We start from the raw sequence: 20,736 nt of genomic DNA, 5'->3' as shown, positions 1-20,736 counted from the left end.
TTGAAAAGCTAAATTATGGTTGCTTTACACTGCTTAGGTAACATTTATACAATTATTCTATTTACACAGAATTACCAATGTATAATAATTCAATTACTATGGTTAATTTTACTTAATCAGAATTATGCAACTTATTTTACTTATTCAGATTCTTCATTTGGTATAGGAATTTTTTTCTAACTCATGATATTTGAGACTTCTTTTCTTGGTTCACGTACTTTATAGTTACATCATACTTTATAATTTTCAAAGCATTTCACAGACATTACTTAATTTGATGCTTGCATGATATAAAATTTCTGTGTGTTTTCTCTCAAAGTAATAAGGGAGGTGAGACACTGGTGACTGTAACAGTCCCCTGAAACCAAGCGCTAAGTTTACTGTAAGGATGTTAAGTCAGATCCTCCTTATTAGATGTTCTCATAGCACTGCCTCCCTTTCCTTGATGCTCTTGCCACAGTTGTATTGTACATTTACTTCTGTGATTACTTGACTAATGTCTTTCCCTTTCACTAAATGTTAAGCTCCATGAAATCAGGGACCAGTCTGTGTTTGGACCACCTTTCTTAGGTGTTTGGACACCTTTGTATCTCCGGCTCTTGTATCTCGTTGTATCTCCACTCTTTACATAGTGCCTGGCACTTAGTAGGAGCTCAGTGAGGAATTGTCAAATGAATGAATGAGACCTGGACATTGCTTGATACACTACACAGGTTTTACTTGTTTTTTGGCAGTGGTGGGGGGTGGAGGTGGGGCGGGACAGAGTCTTGCTTTGTCGCCAGGCTGGAGTGCAGTGGCACAACCTCGGCTCACTGAAACCTCCACCTCCCGGGTTCAAATGATTCTGTCTTAGCCTCCCGAGTAGCTGGGATTACCGACATGCACCACCATGCCTGGCTAAGTTTTTTTTTTGTATTTCTAGTAGAGATGGGGTTTCGTCACATTGGCCAGGCCGGTCTCGAACTTCTGGCCTCAAGTGATCCACCTGCCTTGGCCTCCCAAAGTGCTGGGATCACTAGTGTGAGCCACTGTACCCAGCCTTGGGTTTACCTTTTTCAGGTCTCCTGGGAGGTGTTTTTTTGTGGTCTTAGCATTGCAAACAACCATGTCTCTCCTGAGCAGTTGGTTTGTTTTCACCCAGTGGACACTGTGAGCTGTGTACCTGATTATATTTTCCTGTCCTTGTTGGCTGCTAAAAAGCTTTAAAACAAAGTTTGGTCGACATTTAGCAGATGTGTAGGACTTCATGGTATATATTTTGTGAACTGGCCGCTTCCCATTTACAACTTATACCCCTTTCCTTATTTTCCTTTACCATCCTTTTGTTTATTATATTGCATATTTTATGTGACCTTTGCTATTATCATAAGTCCATTTGGCAGCAAGGTAGGTTGTTAAAAAGTAGTACTCATATTAACTGCCCTTAATATACTGGGGGTAGTAGATAAAGGATTAGAATTTCAGGAATGTGACATTTTCATATGATAATAATTTCTTTTTAAATTTGTGGTTTTTTTCACAGTGAAGGCATGATAAGAATTGATGTTCATACTGAGATTCTTGGGTTCTAGCAAAATAAGGTCCTATAATTCCATTGAAATGTGGACTTCTGATGTCTACTTAATGTTTAGAGGGTGTGTGAGAAATGAGAATGTCAGCTGAATAATGCTTTGCTAAAAAGATTTTTTGGCTTTTCTCTTGGTCTGTTTTGTCATCCTTTTATTTTTTGGAAGCAAAGATAAGGTGAGGTTCATCTCTGGCCCCACACACTCAGTGTTGCTTTGTTTTTCCCTAGGTTTCGGGATGTAAAAGTGTGGAAAACTTATTTCCCATGCAGAACCCTTGGTCGAGTCTAGGCCTTCTCAGGCATTCTTTTGGCAATGCTCTCTGAACTCTATAGCCCCTGAGTTAAATCTTAAAAATAGTTCCAGCCACAACTTCCACAGAGCTTAAGCAACTAGATTTGTAGCACCAGCAGACGAAGAAGCAACCTCTTGCCTTCTCTCTCTACTTTTGAAACTTTAATGACCCCCACTGTTGGGGGCAGGGGACTTCTGTTTATAGTGAAGCACCACTTTCAGTTATACTCATGATTATGTGACTCTCAGTGTTTGCTATGTCCTCACTCTTGGCCAACACAAATATGTTATCACATTCGACCTTCCTTAGCATAAGAATGACTTTGGAAGGCCACAAGATTTTCTAATAAACAAATAATGAAGGAAATGAGAGCACCTGCAAAAGGAAGGAAAATCTCCAACTGCAGATTAGGAGATAAGACATAACAAAGCCATCCATTCCTGGGATGTGGTGGTCCCTTCCAAGAATGCAGAATGCTGTGGCCACTTGTGTGGAATGCCTGCCCCGGAATGCTGGTTCCAAAACAAGCAATCTGCACCAGCCAGCATTGTCTCAGCCACCATCACTGAATGGACCCCCAGGCATTCACTAAGTGAGTCTCTGTCTGACCCCCACCCAGGAGGGAGAGGAGGAACTGACTTCGGGTACCATTAGACTTGAAATTAACCCAGTGTGGGTAACAACTGACAATTAGCCAATTCCAATCCTTCTCCCTTCCTGCTCTCCTCTCCCAACTAAATCTAAGCAGTTCTTGACAGCAATAACTTTGCTTTTTAAAGCCTGTTTATGAAGCCAGGAATTGGAGTTGGGAGGAGAGAGGGTCTTCCCTAGCTTCTGTTAGCCTCAGTTTCATCTTCTGAAAATAATCCAGTTAGACCAGAGGATCTCCAAAGTCCCTGTAGCTTTGGTCTACTTTTTTTAAAAAACAGCATTAATTCTGTTTCCCTATTTCCAAAGATGCTCAAACTTCTTTAGAAAGCCCATTTTACCATCTTTAGTTTGTGTGTTCTTCTTTTACTCCTTGCAGGAATAGCAGGCTCTGGATTCAGACTACATGGGATGAAATTCTTGCATCACAAATTACTACCTATGAGATCTTAAGCCAGTTTCTTCAACTTTCTAAGCTTCAGTTTCCTCATCTGAAGAGAAAAGGAACAGCAATAATGGTTATGTATATTTCCCAGGCTTGCTGTGAAAATTACAGGAGAAAATCCATATACAACACCTTGTGTTCTTTCCTTTTCTTCTTCCCCTTCCCTCCTCTTTTTCTCTTCTCCTTCCTCCCCAACCTTCCTTGCCTTCTCTCTACTCTGCCCACCACCTCCCTTTCCCACCACTTTCCTCACTTCTCTCTCTTTCTCTCATACTCTGTTGTACAGCTTGGTTACAACAGACTCTAGAAGAGGTCAGTAGCCAGATCTTGGGTAGGAATATTTTCCCTTCCACTTCCTCTACCTCCCATCATGGCCTGTGAGACAAGCCCAGAGGCCCCATGTACACAATACCAATACACTTTGCCAGGTTCCCCAGGTAGCAGAAGAGGACTCCAAATGAATGGAGCTGTATGGAACAGGTGAGATGCATTCTGCTTGCACTCTCTTTCAGAAAGGATACAAGGACATTCTGGGGTGAAGCAATGCCCACATTTTAATTTAGGAAGTTCCTATAAACCTTCACATTCTCAGATTCATTAAGTTCTTAGAGTGGTCTCCCTTTTGGAGCTATGAGCACCACCATTACTGAGGGAAGGATGGGGTGGTGGGGAGGAGGAAGTTGGAGACAAAAAGGGGAGAGGAAGGAAAAAAAAGTTATTATAAATAGGTGGTTGGCATATTTTGAGCTGGTTTATTAAGAAGGTTGTAGTTGAGTTTTAGAAAACGGGGTTACTTTTTTTTTTAAACACACACAGACACACACACACACACACACACACCACCTATTATATCCTGAAACACTGATGCTAAGAGCTGTAAAAGTAGAACTCCACCTACAGAAGAGGGAAGCACATGACCAGGATCTCAGACAGGGATGGCAATTAGCTTGCACCCCAAGCACCTGCTCCTACCAAATGGTAGTGATTGCTTAGGATACTGAATTCAGAAAAATTTGGAGGCACACCTAGAATCGGGGGAAAAAAGTGCTACAATTTCTTATCAATGTCATCGACAAGGAGTGATGGGTTTATATGCAGCATGTATTTGCCAGTTCCAGATTCAGATATACCATGATGACATCTCTTTCTCAAGCAGGAAGCAAAATCACCTAAGACTGCTCCAAGTTTAATGTGGCATGCCAAAAGAGGAGGAAGATAGGAGAATTCATTTCTTGGGATGTGATGGGGGGATGAAATAGGGAAGCCAGGGTGGAGAAAACAGGACTGCTGAAATGAATAGGGGAGGAAAAAGAAATTGTTGCATAAGGGGATATAAAATATCCATGAACATTAACTGTTTATGAGATGAAGTCATATGAAACAGTATTTTAACAAAAGTCTCTCCTTGCACCTGTTAATGTTTAACCTCTGCTGGGGTGGAGTCCAGCTGGACATATCTGCTGAGTGTAAATGGTTTTCTGGGTTTCCCATATGCTGTTTCTGTCTTAAGCTATTGATATTTGAAAGAAAAGAAAAAAAAAAAAAAACCAACTTAACCCAAGCGTATGGAAGAAGCCGTGCTGTATTTAATTCACTTGATGAAAAGTTCTGTCTTTTAGATAAATTTGACGGTAACAAAGTCTCTGAAAGCTCTCCCTTGCTCTGAAGATTGTTACTCACAGAGATGATAATTTAAATCTAAGAAATAATGCAAAATTGGGCCATGGCCACTCAACACAAACTGAAATTTGAATTGTCCCTATGTCTTCCTGGCACTTTAGTTCCTTGTTATAAATTAGAATGTGTTCGCAAAGGTTTTCATTTTCGAAAAAAAAAATATTTTTTTTAATGATAGCCAATACTTTCTTCTCTTTTTTCATTATTATTGTTATACTTTAAGTTCTAGGGTACATGTGCACAACGTGCAGGTTTGTTACATATATATACATGTGCCATGTTGGTGTGCTGCACCCGTTAACTCATCATTTACATTAGGTATATCTCCTAATGCTGTCCCTCCCCCCTCCCCCCACCCCACGACAGGCCCCAGTGTGTGATGTTCCCCACCCTCTGTCCATGTGTTCTCACTGCTCAATTCCCATCTATGAGTGAGAACATGCGGTGTTTGGTTTTCTGTCCTTGTGACAGTTTGCTCAGAATGATGGTTTCTAGCTTCATCCATGTCCCTACAAAGGACATGAACTCATCTTTTTTATGGCTACATAGTATTCCATGGTGTATATGTGCCACATTTTCTTAATCCAGTCTATCATTGATGGACGTTTGGGTTGGTTCCAAGTCTTTGCTATTGTGAATAGTGCCGCAATAAACATACATGTGCATGTGTCTTTATAGCAGCATGATTTATAATCCTTTGGGTATATGCCCAGTAATGGGATGGACAGCCAGTATTTTCTTATTAAGCTCAAACCTCCAAGTGTAATCATAGTACATTTGATGTAGATATGGTGGTTTTGTGTGTGTCACAATTTGGCAGTTATAAATTCATCACTGTCTGAAGTAGCACAATGGGGACAGTGTAAGGAATCCTTTGTTAAGGTTTGTTCTCTTCTTTCTGTAATGCCTCCTACATTGAACTGAACACCCATTCCTGTTGATTTTACCTTCTTTTTTTTTTTTTTTTTTTTTTGAGACAGAGTTTTGCTCTTTTTGCCCAGGCTGGAGTGCAATGGCACAATCTCGGCTCACAGCAACCTCCGCCTCCTGGGTTCAAGCGATTCTCCTGCCTCAGCCTCCCGAGTAGCTGGGATTACAGGCATTCGCCACCACGCTCAGCTAATTTTGTGTTTTTAGTAGAGAAGGGATTTCTCTATGTTGGTCAGGCTGGTCTCAAGTTCCTGACCTCAGGTGACCTGTGGCCTCCCAAAGTGCTGGGATTACAGGCATGAGTCATGGAGGCCGGCTGATTTTACCTTCTATTGTCTTTTCTGTGCTTAGTCCCTAGCTTCTAATAGATCCCTCTTCTCTGTACTTATCCAATCCCTCCTTACTTTTTAAGTCTATTTGCCAAACTCCTGCCATAATAATCTTGTTCCTCTTTTATTTAAAACTGTCCAGCAGTTTTCATCACCTAGAGGATAAAGTCCATTCAAGACTTTCCATGCTTAGTCTACCTCCCTAGACCCATCTTTTCCCTCCCCATGCCCTGTAGTCTAAGCTCTTGGCACACCAGCTCTCTTGGAGTGTCTCTTCATTCTCTCGTGATTATCACCTCCATGTTTCTCTGCATACTGTTTCCTCTCCCCTTCATCTTTTTGTATACCAGATAAACTCTTACCCTTTGAGACCCAGTCCAAGCATTATCTCTATTACTAAGCCATTATTTCCACTTTCATCTTGTTTTTGCCTCTGTGCTAGCTTGGGTGGGATCTACAGTCTATTTTCTAGTACAACCAGAAAGGTTGTGAAATAGTAAAATATTTTCACAGGCCCTGGAGTGCCAGCCTCAGGGACTTCCCGCCAGAACCTCCCAATGATTCAGCAATTAAAGGGTTATCACCTGCAATAGCAGGAGGCTTCCTAAACCCTTTTTGAGCACTTTGGCCACTGTCCATTTAGGTTCAATGGTTAATATTTTCAGTTTTCCCCTTGTTTACATTATGTTCCCACTCTTTGCAAGATTATCTGTTGCATTTCTCACTCTTCTGTCTCTCCTAAATTGTAGCTTCTCTGAAGGCAAGGATACGGTCTTTCTTTATCAACTCAGAATTCCTAGCAGCCAGCCAAGAACCTGAAATAAAGTAGATGCTTAATAAATGTTGAATGAGAATGAGACAGTCTCTTGGGCTGGGGACAGGACACCAAAGAAATGATGCTGAAGAGGTGATACTGACTTCTGATTGGCTCTGCACCTCTCCATACTGGTAGCAGTGGTTCTCAATGGGGTGATTTGGTCCCACCAGGGCACATTTGGCAATGTCTAGAGACAATTTTGTTTGTCACAATGAGGGGGTGGAGTGGGATGAGGGTTGAGGGTCTAGGTGATAATGACACCTGGGGGGTAGGGGACAGCAATGCTGCTAAACATGTTACAATGCATAGGACAGCCCCTACAGCAGAGAATGATCTAGTCCAAAATGCCTTACAGCCTTGGCAGAAGTCTCCTTTCCTCTGTACTCCCCGACATGGGGTCCCATCCTCTTCTTGGTCAATGCCTTTTTCTTTCCACTTTCCCCCATTCCATGGTTCTAGTGAGTGTGCACACGGGAACGGAAGAAGAGTAATTCCTTTATTTTTGTCTCTCCACTTTTCTGTTCCTTTGCTGCCTTGGGGAGTCCCCCATACCTGATTTCTGCCAGTTTCCTGACAAAGTTGAGGTTTCTCTATTTATATCGCTAAAAGTGAAGCTTTTCAAATATGTAAGATCTGAGGTTCATTGGCACAATATGGCATACTCAAGACAGGACTGAGGTCCGAGAGAGAGTCGTGAAAGAAAAAGAGGACACAGAGTCTGGATATTTGACGGTGTTTAAAGACATCAAGGCACCCAGTGAAACATGGCAAAAAGGAGCTGCCAGTCAGTTTTGTTTATGTGGAACAAGTCAATTGTTTCCTCCCATGTGAATGGCTGGTTTTGTTTTATCTTTATGTAGCCGCTATTCCTCCTTTTCCCCCACAGACCAACTAGAAGTCATTCTTCTTGTGATCCTTGTTTTTTTTTTCTTCCAAAGAACTCTTATTTTGCTGCATAGTATCAAAATATTTTCTTCAAAGACAATTTCCTTTAAAAATAAACTGTTATCAGAGAGAAGCTATGTTCACAGCTGGTAAAGGCATGATTAAATAATCACCGTATGGGGAATTGAAAAGCAATTTCATAATATAGCTTTAGACTCCAAAGAGAAAATCTAAGGAAACATTCCAGTTAGTTAAGAAAACTTTTAATCAAATGAAGTGTTTGAGCTCTATTTGGTTTTTCTGTGTTTTTTTTTTTTTTTTGGCAACTTTCTGTATGTGCATGTTTTACTTGGTGAGAGTTTGTAAGAGGTTATCTTAATACAGTAATGGACTTCCTGAGAGTTTGGTTAACCTTCTAATTACACATAAAATAGCCTTCCAAATAGTTACAATAAATGTTTTAGATATAAATTTGACATGAGTCTGTATCTTTACTGCTAGTCTCTACTATAACTCTTTTTTTGAAAAAAAAATGCCGTTAATCTAAGAAGAAACAGAATATCTAAAGCAGAAACTCTTATATTGTTTATGTTCATAGAGTGACATAAACTCTTAGACTCTTCATGAGTAGTGACATTATGGAGAAGGAAACCCTACTTTTGAATAGAAAAAAACTGGAGCTCTGCCAAAGCCCAGCATGTAATTCCAGGAATCATCAAATCTCTCTGGGACTTAGTTTATCTCATTTATAGACTAGGTGCAACATGATCGCCCTTCAGGTTTGTGCTACAACTAGAGCTTACCAATGCAAAAGCCTCACCACAGTACATGCCAGGTTGGTAAACAATCGGTAATTCAATAAACAATAGCTGTGATCAATACCTTGATTGTATAGGCAATTCAGACAACACTAGCCTTTTATGTAAAAGTTTCCTCTTTGAAACTAATAAAATATCAGTTACCAAAGAGATATTTGTAAAATACTTATCAGAATATCTAAGGCCCCAGATCAAAATATTCTAAGCTGGACAATAATTTTATGCCTATGTTTTGGGTCCAGTATGCATTGATTTTACATGAGAATTCTTTGATTTTTTTTTTTTGCATTGTTGGGTATGGAAATCCTGTACTAATACCAGACATTAAAACAATTTACACAGCTGTAATTGTGAGACAATGTAAATTCCATCAGAAAATTGTATTTGAATGATTATAAATGTTATTCTATAATCGACCTAAGATTGTTAAATCATAAACTTAGCTATGAAATTTAACGCTGTTTAAATGTATTTAAAATAATATAAAATGTACCTTTTGAGCTTTTCAAATTTATGTATTTATTATTATTATTAATATTTTAGTGACTGGGTCTCATTCTATTGCTCATGCTAGAGTACGATGCTACAATCATAGTTCATTGCAGTCTTGAACTCCTCGGTTTAAACGACACTCCTTCCTTAGCCTCTGGAGTAGCTAGGACTACAGGCATGTGCTGCCATGCCTGACTAATGAAAAAAAAATTTGTAGAGATGGGGTCTTGCTATGTTGCCGAGGCTGTTCTCAAACTCCTAGTTTCAAATGATCCTCCTATATTGCCCAAAGTGCTGGGATTACAAATGTGAGCCACTACACCTGGCCTCAAGTTGATTTAATTGTGTAAGATGAAAAATAATTGAAGTACTCTGTTTCATAAAGCTATATTGAATCTTGAAAAAAAAAGACTTAGAAAGATTTTTCCAAGTTTTGTGAAATGACTTTTTATTGTTCACATGTAGCTCAGAATATTTTAATATTTGGGTATACAGTAAAATAATCAAAATTATACATTCTAAAAACATATTTTGAACTTCTATAACAGAATTAACATGCTTTAGAACTGTGTTTGAGTGACTCATTCAGTAAGCCATTATATCAGTTGACATAATACAGTATTTGAAATACCTTCCAAAAGCATATTTATCTATATTTTATTTCCTGTGAAAATTTGAAATTTAAGTACTTGTCATTTCGACATAAGCATATGTCATTTTTGTATTTATCTTAAAAAATTGTATTTAACATTTTGTAAAGACTTCCATTAGTATTAACCCAATAGAGCAAAATAATCAGAGAATGGAATTTTAATTAAACACTTTTTTTTTTTTTTTACCTTTTATAGGAGTGCTATATCACACCTGTTTATGAGCTTTAGGTTGGATGTACTTCAATGAAAAAAATAACCTTGTATCCGCACACAACCTTATATGCACATAGGATTTTAAAACATGAGATGAGTTCCATTATTCAGCAAATGGCATTCTCTGATTCTAAAAAATGGAAATAAAATCAGAATCAGTGACATGCAGATAAAGGGAATCAACCAAGTCTTCAAACTTATTACTTTGTATTTTTGTCTTATGAACTTTGAATTGAACTTCTGCACAGGATCTGATCTGGATGAAATGTCATATCTGAGACTGATCCTTATCTCCTAAACGTTTCCTTTGTTTCTTTGATTCTTTGGGCTTTACCCTCTTATTTTATTGTGAGTGGCCCAGAGCTTTGATCTTGCAATAAGCTCTGGCTCGCAACACAAACCTTTGCTTTGCTATGACACACAGAAGGACATGGGTATACTCAGAAAATCTAAATAGACAAGAGGTTACTTCTTCTGTGGTTAGGGCTAAAGGCAAATGGGGTAACTTCAGAATTTATTGTCTCCCATTACATTATGGGAAACTAAAAATTCACACGGGTATTTTAACATTAAGAAAGCACACCTGTGAGAGCAAGTTTGATGTACAGTATCTATCTGTTTCTCATTTCAGTTACAATAGTTTCTTGAGTTTTAAGAATTAAAACTTCCCCTTTTGTATTGTTGCAGACATAAAATATTTAGAACCATCTTTTAGATTTCAAATTCCTTTCTGGTTAAAAAAATTATATTAAGATAGTTTTGAAGTTGTACAGTAAATAAAAATTGTTTAATATACTGAGCACAAAGTATATCACACAAAGGTGCTTTTTAGCTGAAATATCAAATAGAAATGCACAATATATAATAAAATAGGAGGTACAAGTGTTTTGTTTGCAATTTAATATTTCATATGTTCTATTTTAAATTTTTCTTACATTAAGAAAAAAGATGCATACAATTTTCTGAACCACATAGTTCGTTGTATCTACAATATCAGACAATGTGTTAAATAATCATCCACCAGAGGAACATATTTAAGCCAGCAGACACCCTGTACGTGTTAGATGTGTACAATGTACCTCTAAAATTACGAGTGTCATAAATAGAGTGTGTTGACACTCAGATGACTCTAAAGATGCTTGAGGAGAACTTCAAAGGGTTTCTTTCTTCGGGAAGGTCTACTAATAAGTTAATTATAAACATATAAGTAATGGTTTTTAAAGTAATTTTCTTATTGTGTATGTCTTTGTTTAAGAAGAAAATGTTGAGCAGCAAGCTGGTCCCACAGCCATATGACCATATTCGTGGTGAGTTTATCATCTTGAAATGGACACCAACACTTTTATGTCCCTCAAACTAAAAGCAGCTAAGAAATTGAATTCATATGCTGAATAAATGAGTAATTAGAATGGGAAAATTTTATTCACCAGCGTCAGACATTTCCCTCCTTCTACTACCAGTTTTCATTAAGTTTGAGAAAGTACAGCTGAAAGAGTCAGTTCAGATATACACTGGGAAACAACTCAAAACTGCTTTTCATTTTGAGTATTAGAGACTTTTGTTATCTTTATTTATAGTTTTACGTACGTGCTCTTTTTTTTAAACTGGAACTCATCTGCTAGCTACTAAACAATCACTGAACTTTGTCCAGTGGGTTCATAACCTGAATTCAAGTTGTAGGTAATGTTTGTAATTCTAAAAATGCCAACATTTGTCATTGTGAATTATGTTTCCTTTAGGAAATTCCTTTACTAAAGAGAGGCAGTCATTTTTGACACTAATCAGATGCCTCTGTGCTGACCCTCTTGCTGAATGAGGCCAGGCTTTCTAGGTTATTAGTATTTAAAAAGAAATAACCACTCAGTGTAGCATTTCAGTAAATAATGACCTACAAGACCTATTAGGCATATTCCACAATTTTTCCCACCCGCAGCAATGATTAACTTAGAAAACATTACAGAGCTTTTCTGGTGTCAGCTGAGCAGGGGCTTGTGGTTCTTCATTCACATTTTTCACTTAATCCCATGGCTTTGAATTCTTTCCCTTGTAAGTTCCTATATATAAAGATTAGAAACTGCTTCTGGCTATGCAGAATTACATGCTTTTAGATGAAATTCAATCCATTGTAAAAAATTCTGTTCAGAGCAACACTATTTATTCCTTGTTGGATTTGGATGACACAGAGAAGAACTGGGAACAGAAATTATGTTACCCAATTTTAATAAGCTGTAGCAATAATTTTGAGAAAGACTAGAAAAATTAAACACTGGTGAGTTTATTTAAGCCTTTTAAGGAAAAAAAAAAAAAAACAGGAAATACCAGAAGATAATTAAAAGTGCAGAGCTAACTTTTCCTCTGGAATGTCTTTGGCTTGCCTTCCTTTTATATAGATTATGTCATAGTGGAGGTTGGGGATTGAAAAAGAATTTTTGGTACTTAAGGAAGTGATGGGTTTTTGTGATTCTTAATACTCATCTTTGCGTAAAACAGGTTGAAATAAATCTTTAACAGTGAAGAAAGAAAAATGTTTGGATCTCACAAGCTGTTGGAAATGTTCTTATTGCCTCTTTTCTAAATATAATAGGTTAAAACGTGGAGAATTTCTGAAAAGTGATTACTTTTTCCCAAATGTTTGATCTGACCACATATAGACCAGAGAGGGGACTCCTTTCTGAGTTTTGAGATGGGACTCTAGATATTTGGCTGCAGAAGCCTAAAGAAGCAAATACAATGGGGCTTGGGATGGGGAGGTGGGGTGTCTACAAGTCAGTTATGGAGGAAAATGCCGAACAAATATTTCACTGGTTCATATAGCAGGATTAACATTTTTGTTCCTCGTGGAGCACAGGCATAAATCCTTAGAGAATCTCAGCAAAATCTGTTGAAGGGTCACTTGAACTTAAAGGTAACAAATTCTTGGGGTCTTTGAGTTATATGTTTTTACATACTTGTGCCCTTTTCAACTAACAGAAAGGGCAAAATACCCACAGGGACCTCCTTTATTGTTCTCTCTGCCCTCCTCTGCCTTTAACGTCTTATTTTCCTCCCAGATGTGTTTAGCAGATTCGTGTTTTGGTTTGTGTAAATGAGCCACATCTCAAAGTCGTCATGACCCCCCGACTTCTGAGTCTACTCTTAATGGATAACCCTTACTTCCTCACTTCCCAATCTGCCCCCTTAAAACATTTGCACCTCCACTGTGTTTAACATTAGCATTGGATGGTTCTCAGGATTCATTCAAAGATGGGAAATGAGTTTTTTTTTTTTTTTTTTTAATTGACTTGGCTGGAAGGTTCTCATATAGAAAGGATGCTGGGAACAGCAAATGAGCAGACATCCTAGGGAAGTGAGGTAATCGCACTAGGCAGAGGGTGGCTCCAGAAGGTCCCACTCGGAGTGGGCTTCAGTGTTACACAGACTGACTCTCCCAGTCCTTAGCTGAGTGCCTGATAAGAGAAAGGGCTTTGTAAATATGTAACCCCTTTCCCTATGTGCCCCTCTCATCCCCACTAAGTATTATTGACTGACTCTGGTCCTGAAAGACTTTTTTTTTTTGGAACTAACTTGATTTTTTTTTTCTCAAGAGCATGCCTTCATTGAGCTGAGACCCAAGCTTCTCTGACAAACTCTGTTGAGGAAACTGGAAATGATCAACTAAAGAATATAGATCGCTGAGTCTGATATTGTACGAAACATCAGAAAAAACAACAAAAAAACCAAAACCAAAAACAAAAAAAAACAAAACCAATGTAGGAAAAATGAGTTCTTTCACCAGAAAGAACACAGAATGGTGAGCCCTGAGAAGGCAGGTTTGTGACTGTTCCGTGCACCAACACATCCCTAGGGTGGTAGGTGCTTGTGGCGTGCTTACTGAATGAATTCTCTTGCAAGATACCGTTGCCAAGTCTTCAGCTTGTTCCTTTCCAATGTCATTTGTATTACGCCTGAAATTTGCTTTGAAATCACAGGAAGAAAGACTCTATATAAACTAAATGGCCATTGTTTTCATTAATATTGTTATGTCACACCCTATCCCTAATCCCTCCCAGACAACAATTGAACCAAAGCAATATCAGTCACGTGATGCCTGAGGTCAAGTGAGTTCACCTCCCTGCCTGTAGCCTAGCATCATGTAAACCACTAAAATAAAGGCAAGGCATCTAATATTTCTCTGGAGGCACACGCTTAATAAAAACACAACTGAGGTGAGGAGACTCAGAGAGAACATTGCTCGATTTCCTAAATAGGAGTAAGTTACACTCAGACACAGACCCAGTCTCCTCCAAATTTCTTTTTTATTTTTTTGAATGAAGTTAAGAGAAAAAGGATTTTGGGCTTCCAGTTTGCTGTGGAGAGCGAGAGTCTGGCCTCACGTGCACAAGATGATTTCTTTTCTTTTTCTTTCTTGCTTTCTTCTTCTTCTTTTTTCTTTTTTTTTAATAAAGTAAGCACATTTAATGGAAATACATTTAATAGAAGGTAAGGGTAGATTTGGAAACTTAAAATTCTTGCTAACTCTTAACCACACCTGGGTTAGTAGCATCTGGACTGCCATTACAGCCTTCTAACTAGCATTTCCACATCCTTTCTCATGCCTTCCATTTACACCCAACTCCATATATTCTCCACAGCATTCAGAATAGTGTTTTAAAAATAAAAATATTTTATTTATTTATTTATTTTTAATTATACTTTAAGTTCTGGGATACATGTGCAGAACATGCAGGTTTGTTACGTAGGTATACACGTGCCATGGTGGTTTGCTGCACCCATCAACCCGTCATCTACGTTAGGTATTTATCCTAATGCTATCCCTCCCCTAGCCCCCCACCCCTCAACAGGCCCCAGTGTGTGATGTTCCCCACCCTGTGTCCATGAGTTCTCATTGTTCAACTCCCACTTATGAGTGAGAACATGTGGTGTTTGGTTTTCTGTTCCTGTGCTAATTTGCTGAGAATGATGGTTTCCAGCTTCATCTATGACCCTGCAAAGGACGTGAATTCATCCTTTTTTATGGCTGCATAGTATTCCATGGTGTATATGTGCCACATTTTCTTTATCCAGTCTATCACTGATGGGCATTTGGGTTGGTTCCAAGTCTTTGCTATTGTCAACAGTGCCGCAATAAACATACATGTGCATGTGTCTTTATAGTAGAATGATTTATAATCCTTTGGGTATATACTCAGTAATGGGATTGCTGGGTCAAATGGTATTTCTAGTTCTAGATCTTTGAGGAATCGCCACACTGTCTTCCACAATGGTGGAACTAATTTACACTCCCACCAACAGTGTAAAAGCATTCCTATTTCTCCACATCCTCTCCAGCATCTGTTGTTTCCTGACTTTTTAATGATCACCATTCTAACTGGCGTGAGATGGTATCTCATTGTGGTTTTGATTTGCATTTCTCTAATGACCAGTGATGATGAGCTTTTTTTCATATGTTTGTTGGCTTCATTAAGGTCTTCTTTTGAGAAGCATCTGTTCATATCCTTCATCCACTTTTTTATGGGGTTGTTTGGTTTCTTCCTTGTAAATTTGTTTAAATTCTTTGTAGATTCTGAATGTTAGCTCTTTGTCAGATGGATAGATTGCAAAATTTTTCTCCCATTTTGTAGGTTGCCTGTTCACTCTGATGATAGTTTCTTTTGCTGTGCAGAAGATCTTTAGTTTAATTAGATCCCAATTGTCAATTTTGGCTTTTGTTGCCATTGCTTTTGGTGTTGTAGTCATGAAGTCTTTGCCCATGCCTATGTCCTGAATGGTATTGCCTAGGTTTTCTTCTAGGGTTTTTATGGTTTTAGGTCTTAGGTTTAAGTCTTTAATCCATCTTGAGTTAATATTTGTATAAGGTGTAAGGAAGGGGTCCAGTTTCAGTTTTCTGCATATGGCTAGCCAGTTTTCCCAACACCATTTATTAAATAGGAAATCCTTTCCCCATTGCTTGTTTTTGTCAGGTTTGTCAAAGATCAGGTAGTTGTAGATGTGTGGTGTTATCTCTGAGGCTTCTGTTCTGTTCCATTGGTCTATATCTCTGTTTTGGTGCCAGTACCATGCTGTTTTGGTTACTGTAGCCTTGTAGTATAGTTTGAAGTCAGGTAGTGTGATGCCTCCAGCTTTGTTCTTTTTGCTTAGGATTGTCTTGGCTATACGGGCTCTTTTTTGGTTCCATATGAAATTTAAAGCAGTTTCTTTTTCTAATTCTGTGAAGAAAGTCAATGGTAGCTTGATGGGGATAGCACTGTACCTATAAATTACTTTGGGCAGTATGGCCATTTTCATGATATTGATTCTTCCTATCCATGAGCATGGAATATTTTTCCATTTGTTTGTGTCCTCTCATTTCCTTGAGTGGTGATTTGTAGTTCTCCTATCTGTCTCATGGGAAATGCTGAAACCCAGACACAGCACCAGCTTCTAGGTGAGTCTATACTGAATTTTGGTAATCTTGGGGCAAGTGAGAGACCATAAATTTTGAGCCTCATAAAAGTAGACTAGCATCGATGAAACCTCTATGTGCTTGTATTTCAGACTTTACAGGGAGAAAAGGAAGTGCTCTTATATGTCCCCACATATTGAGGAGAAGTTTATTTCTCACTGTAATATGCCACTAGGTCTTCATGTTTTTCACTCATACATAGGACAGGACCCATTGATTATGGGTCAGGCAGTGGCCAGACAGACATGATTCGTACCTTCCTGGATTTCCTATGTAAGCATTGAAACAGTTATCAATTAGCAAATAAGAACAATTGAAATTCTATCTTCAGAAGCTAAAAACCACTTAACAATAATAACAAGGAGGAGGAGGAAAAAGAAAACAAAAGGAGAAAGACAAAAGGTTTCAAGAAAATAAAACATAAATTATAAACCAAAAACAAACCAAAAAGAAACCCAGGGACTGTGACCCTCAGCAACAGAAGGTCAGTCCAGGTCCTCGAATTCAAAGTGCCATCTTCAGACACCCTATCACATAGGTTTTCTTTAATGGACAGTGTGCAGGGGGAAGATCAGGTGAGCCAAAGCTTGAGTCAGACTGAAGATGTTTGCTATTCTTCGGGGAGTTTCCTTCCAACACAGACACCAGCCAAGGTGACTGAGAATTGCAGTAACCACAGACAAAGCCCAGAAAGGAACTCCTCCACATTTTGCAAGGGAAGATTGAGACTGCGTGCTCAGTGCCCCTTCCCTTGATGAGATTGCTACCCTGGTGAGAGCAAGGCTATTGAGCCTACCTACATAGTAACCAGGGCCAGTGGAAGACTTCCTGCTTTCCAGGCTTTTCCACTCCATGCCCAGCAGAAGAGAGGGCAGAGGCCACTCATGATGAGAGAAGGTCCTTTCCTGCTCATGCCTTGTTCTTCCAAATGCTTGTCCCTTTGAGAAAGGACCACTCATATCTAGTGCAGTACTTGGGACATAGCTAGCAATGAGAAAAAGTATGCGGCATAAATTAATAAAATTATTGTCCAAGTAGTAAGTCAAATGCCTTCCAGGTCAGGCAGAAAGTACAGGCAAGTAGAGTGGCCAGTGTGGTGAGTGGTGTACAAGTTGGGGGCTAAGGAGCAGTGTGGGCCCCCTTTCAAGGGGCAGCAGCAGCTTAGTTCCAAGGGAGTATCACCAGGAGGAGAACATTGGTCCGGTATTGCTCAATCTTCCTATTTTGCAAGAGGAGCCAGAAATCTAGACTTTTGTGTGAAATCTCATTACCAAAAAATGTCATTTAAAAATTTTATGTTGCTATTGCTATTTTTAAAACACTGTGAGGACCAGACAAACATATCTGTGGTCCAGATGTGGCCCCAATCTGCTAGTTTACAGCTCTAGCATAGCTGAAAACAACAGAGGCTGTACTGGGGGAAACACCTCGACAAAGAAAATAATTGTGGGAAAGTTGTTTTCAGTTCATATTCATGAATATTCATGAATTCTTTTGGTTTATATCACTTTGTGACTAGGCTAGATGTTGAGAGATGCAAGGCAAAGTCATGAGGTTCTCTGTAGAGAGGGTCTCTCTAGGCCTTCTGTAGCCTTGTCTGAGCAGGTACATGAGTCCTTTCATTAGCTCCAGCATGCTAGAAATCTCCTTGGGGTGACTGTTTGTGTTTAATTCATCTGAATGAATGAAGCAAGTGTAAAATACTTTTATGTGGGTCTTTCTATCCAGTGATCAATGTGGGGACCAACTGGGCCATGCTCTGAGAATGATCCTAACAGGCAGCAGTCCCTGACTTCTGGATTTGGCTTGCTCACATTGGGCATAAATATGTTTAATTATAAGTCATGGTGGGGTGAAGAACAGAGGCCTGATATCACTCTGGGAAATAAGAAAAAATGGGCCTTGCATCCCAGCCAGTATAGAGCAAATTTTCAGGGTGTGACCTGCAGAGAACATCTGTGACCTTCTTTACTTCCAGAAGTTCCAGGAGGAGGCTACGGCTCTGGCTGCCACCACCGGTTGAGCTGGTCAGCAGGAAGTTTGACGTGCCAGAAAAACAAGGGCGGGAACAAGAAAGGCATTTTTCCAACTTATCCAGATGCCTCAGAGCCTAGAGTTGATTGGCTAAAGAGAACTGATTTGAATGAGTCTATCTTTACTGGTCTATATTAGATACTGTAGGCTACATGATGCTATAACAAACAAACCCCCAAATCTCAGTGGCTTAACATGGTAAAAGTTTATTCTTCTGCTTATGCAAAGTCCATTGCATGCTCAAAGGGTAACTTCTGTGGGACTCTCCTTCAAGGATCCAGCTCCTTCCCTCAAGGGCCTCGGCTCTTCCCTGGGCTTTCTCTGCAGTCCCTCTGGTGGGATAAACAAAGAGGGAGGATTAATTGGCATGTTTTGGAGCCAGGCCTAGGAGTGGCAATCTTTGCTTCTGCCACATTTTGTTGTCCAGAACTTGGTCACATGGGAAGCTGTTTACCCTGGAGAAGGAAACAATCTGTGTGAACATATAGCCATCCTGATACACCACCTATTGACTGTCTGAGCAGAGAAGCAAGAATTATGTCAACATGTTCCTCTCCCCCTCCCTCCCTTTCTCCCTCTCTCTCCCTTAATTTTAATTTTAAATTTAATTTTAATTACTTTCTTCTCCCTTAATTTTTTTTTCTGTCATGCTAATTATGACTGGCCAACCACAAAAACAGTGAGCCCAACTGATAGTAAGCTGGTAGCCTGGCTTTTCCTGAGGTTGGTCTTCACATATCAGGGAAGAAGCATGAAGGTCTCATGCGTCTTGGAGCACAAGAGCAAATTTGTCTCTAATTAGCCTATTGCTAATTTCTCACTTCTAGTGATGGAGCTGTTATCAAAGAACTCCCATCCTTCTTCTTAGTTAAGTCTAAACTCCTAAGAGCACATAGACTGATATAAGATGTATGCAAACCAGTCTAATTAAATATCCACATAGGTTCCCTTACTTGATTTCTTCCATTTCCATGACTGAAACAAATAATTTAATTTGCTAATTCTTTGCGCTTTCAAAGTAGCTTCGATCAGAGGACCTAATGGTAGTTTACAAATAGTTAAGTCATTACAGTCATTCTAATGAGTTTCTGAAGTAGCTGAGCCAAACATCAAATTTCTTTAGCTTATAGGGGAGACACTGAATCACAGAAGAGTTAAGAAATTTGTTCACATTCACTGTCACAAATAATTATTATTGCCAGAAGTTCCTAGGACTTTTAATCATAATTTCACAATCTTATCAGCTATAAGCTAAGAGTTGATGAGACCAAATCAGAATTTGCATTTAACTCTCTTACATTACTTCTGAAAAAATTAAAATATATTTATGTTTCATGTATTTTAAAATACGCATTTTTGAATCACTACCACTAATATTAAAGGTCCTTTGTCCTAATTCAGAAATGATTGGAACATATATTTAAAGAGATTACTCTATCCAAGACAAGGTTTGGAAGTTACTAGGTTATGTTAGATGTCCAAGGAAGTGGGACCTCCCAGTTTGTGAATCTGCTTCTTTGGGAGTGTGTGTTCCTATGAAACAAGCCTAAACAATATGTCTGACCTATGAATGCAGTTAACAGAGTATCAGTGCGAGGTGGTGTTCTTAACACAAACAGCTTATATGGGCAGGCAATGATATACTAGCCAAGTAGGTGAAAAATGACTATTTAATGCACCCTATATAGAATTGTTATGTAATAAAGATAGACTGTCAAGTGGGCTTAAAGTGACATTTTGTGGGAGGGTTTATTGGCCAGATGCAGTGAATCTGAGATCAATTAATTTTGCTTTGAAGTTTGTTCTTGATCCAGATCTTCAATAAGAAGGTAGTTTCCAAGTCACTGGTCTGTGAACACTGCTTGTGATTAATTACCCTTTTATAATCTTAGGAATTCTGTTCTTTGCTATATTTTGAATAACTCAGACTCCCTGGGGAGTTGTATTTTGGCTGGTATATTTGGAACTGCTAATAAACACCTACTTCCTGTTTTTCTTACTACTGTGTATAGCAAATTGTAAAATTACTTGTATTGCCATCTCTGTTTCTTGTGTGTTTAACCAGCTCTGATTTATGTTGTGGGATAATCTGCATCAAAGAGTCTTTGCCAAAAAATTTCTCATAGCTTCAAAATGTAAGATACTGTATCTTACTATTGCAGCATAAACTTGAATAATGATAGAGAAAATATTCCATTTCATCAGCACAGAAAAATTAGAATTTTAGTATCTTGAGCCACAAATAACTCTTGGAAAAAAGTTTAGTGTATTTTTATTTTTTTTACATACATTTCTAAGATCATTAATTTTATTCTTTTAGGGAGACATGTGATGGAATAGAAAAGATGTTTCTGTTTTCCTTTTGGTGTAAATTTTCTTGCTTAAGTCTAAACAGTATATTAAACCAGTAATAAGTATTGGTTACTCATCAAAAATTTTTAATTTGAAAAACACTCTGGTTGTTTTTGTTGCTTACTTTAGGCTGTCTGGAAC

Source organism: Pongo abelii, chromosome 15, assembly GCF_028885655.2.
Source record: "Pongo abelii isolate AG06213 chromosome 15, NHGRI_mPonAbe1-v2.0_pri, whole genome shotgun sequence".
Classification (NCBI taxonomy): Eukaryota; Metazoa; Chordata; class Mammalia; order Primates; family Hominidae; genus Pongo; species Pongo abelii.
The sequence above is the reverse complement of the archived record's forward strand: the minus strand, read 5'-3'. Positions refer to the sequence as shown.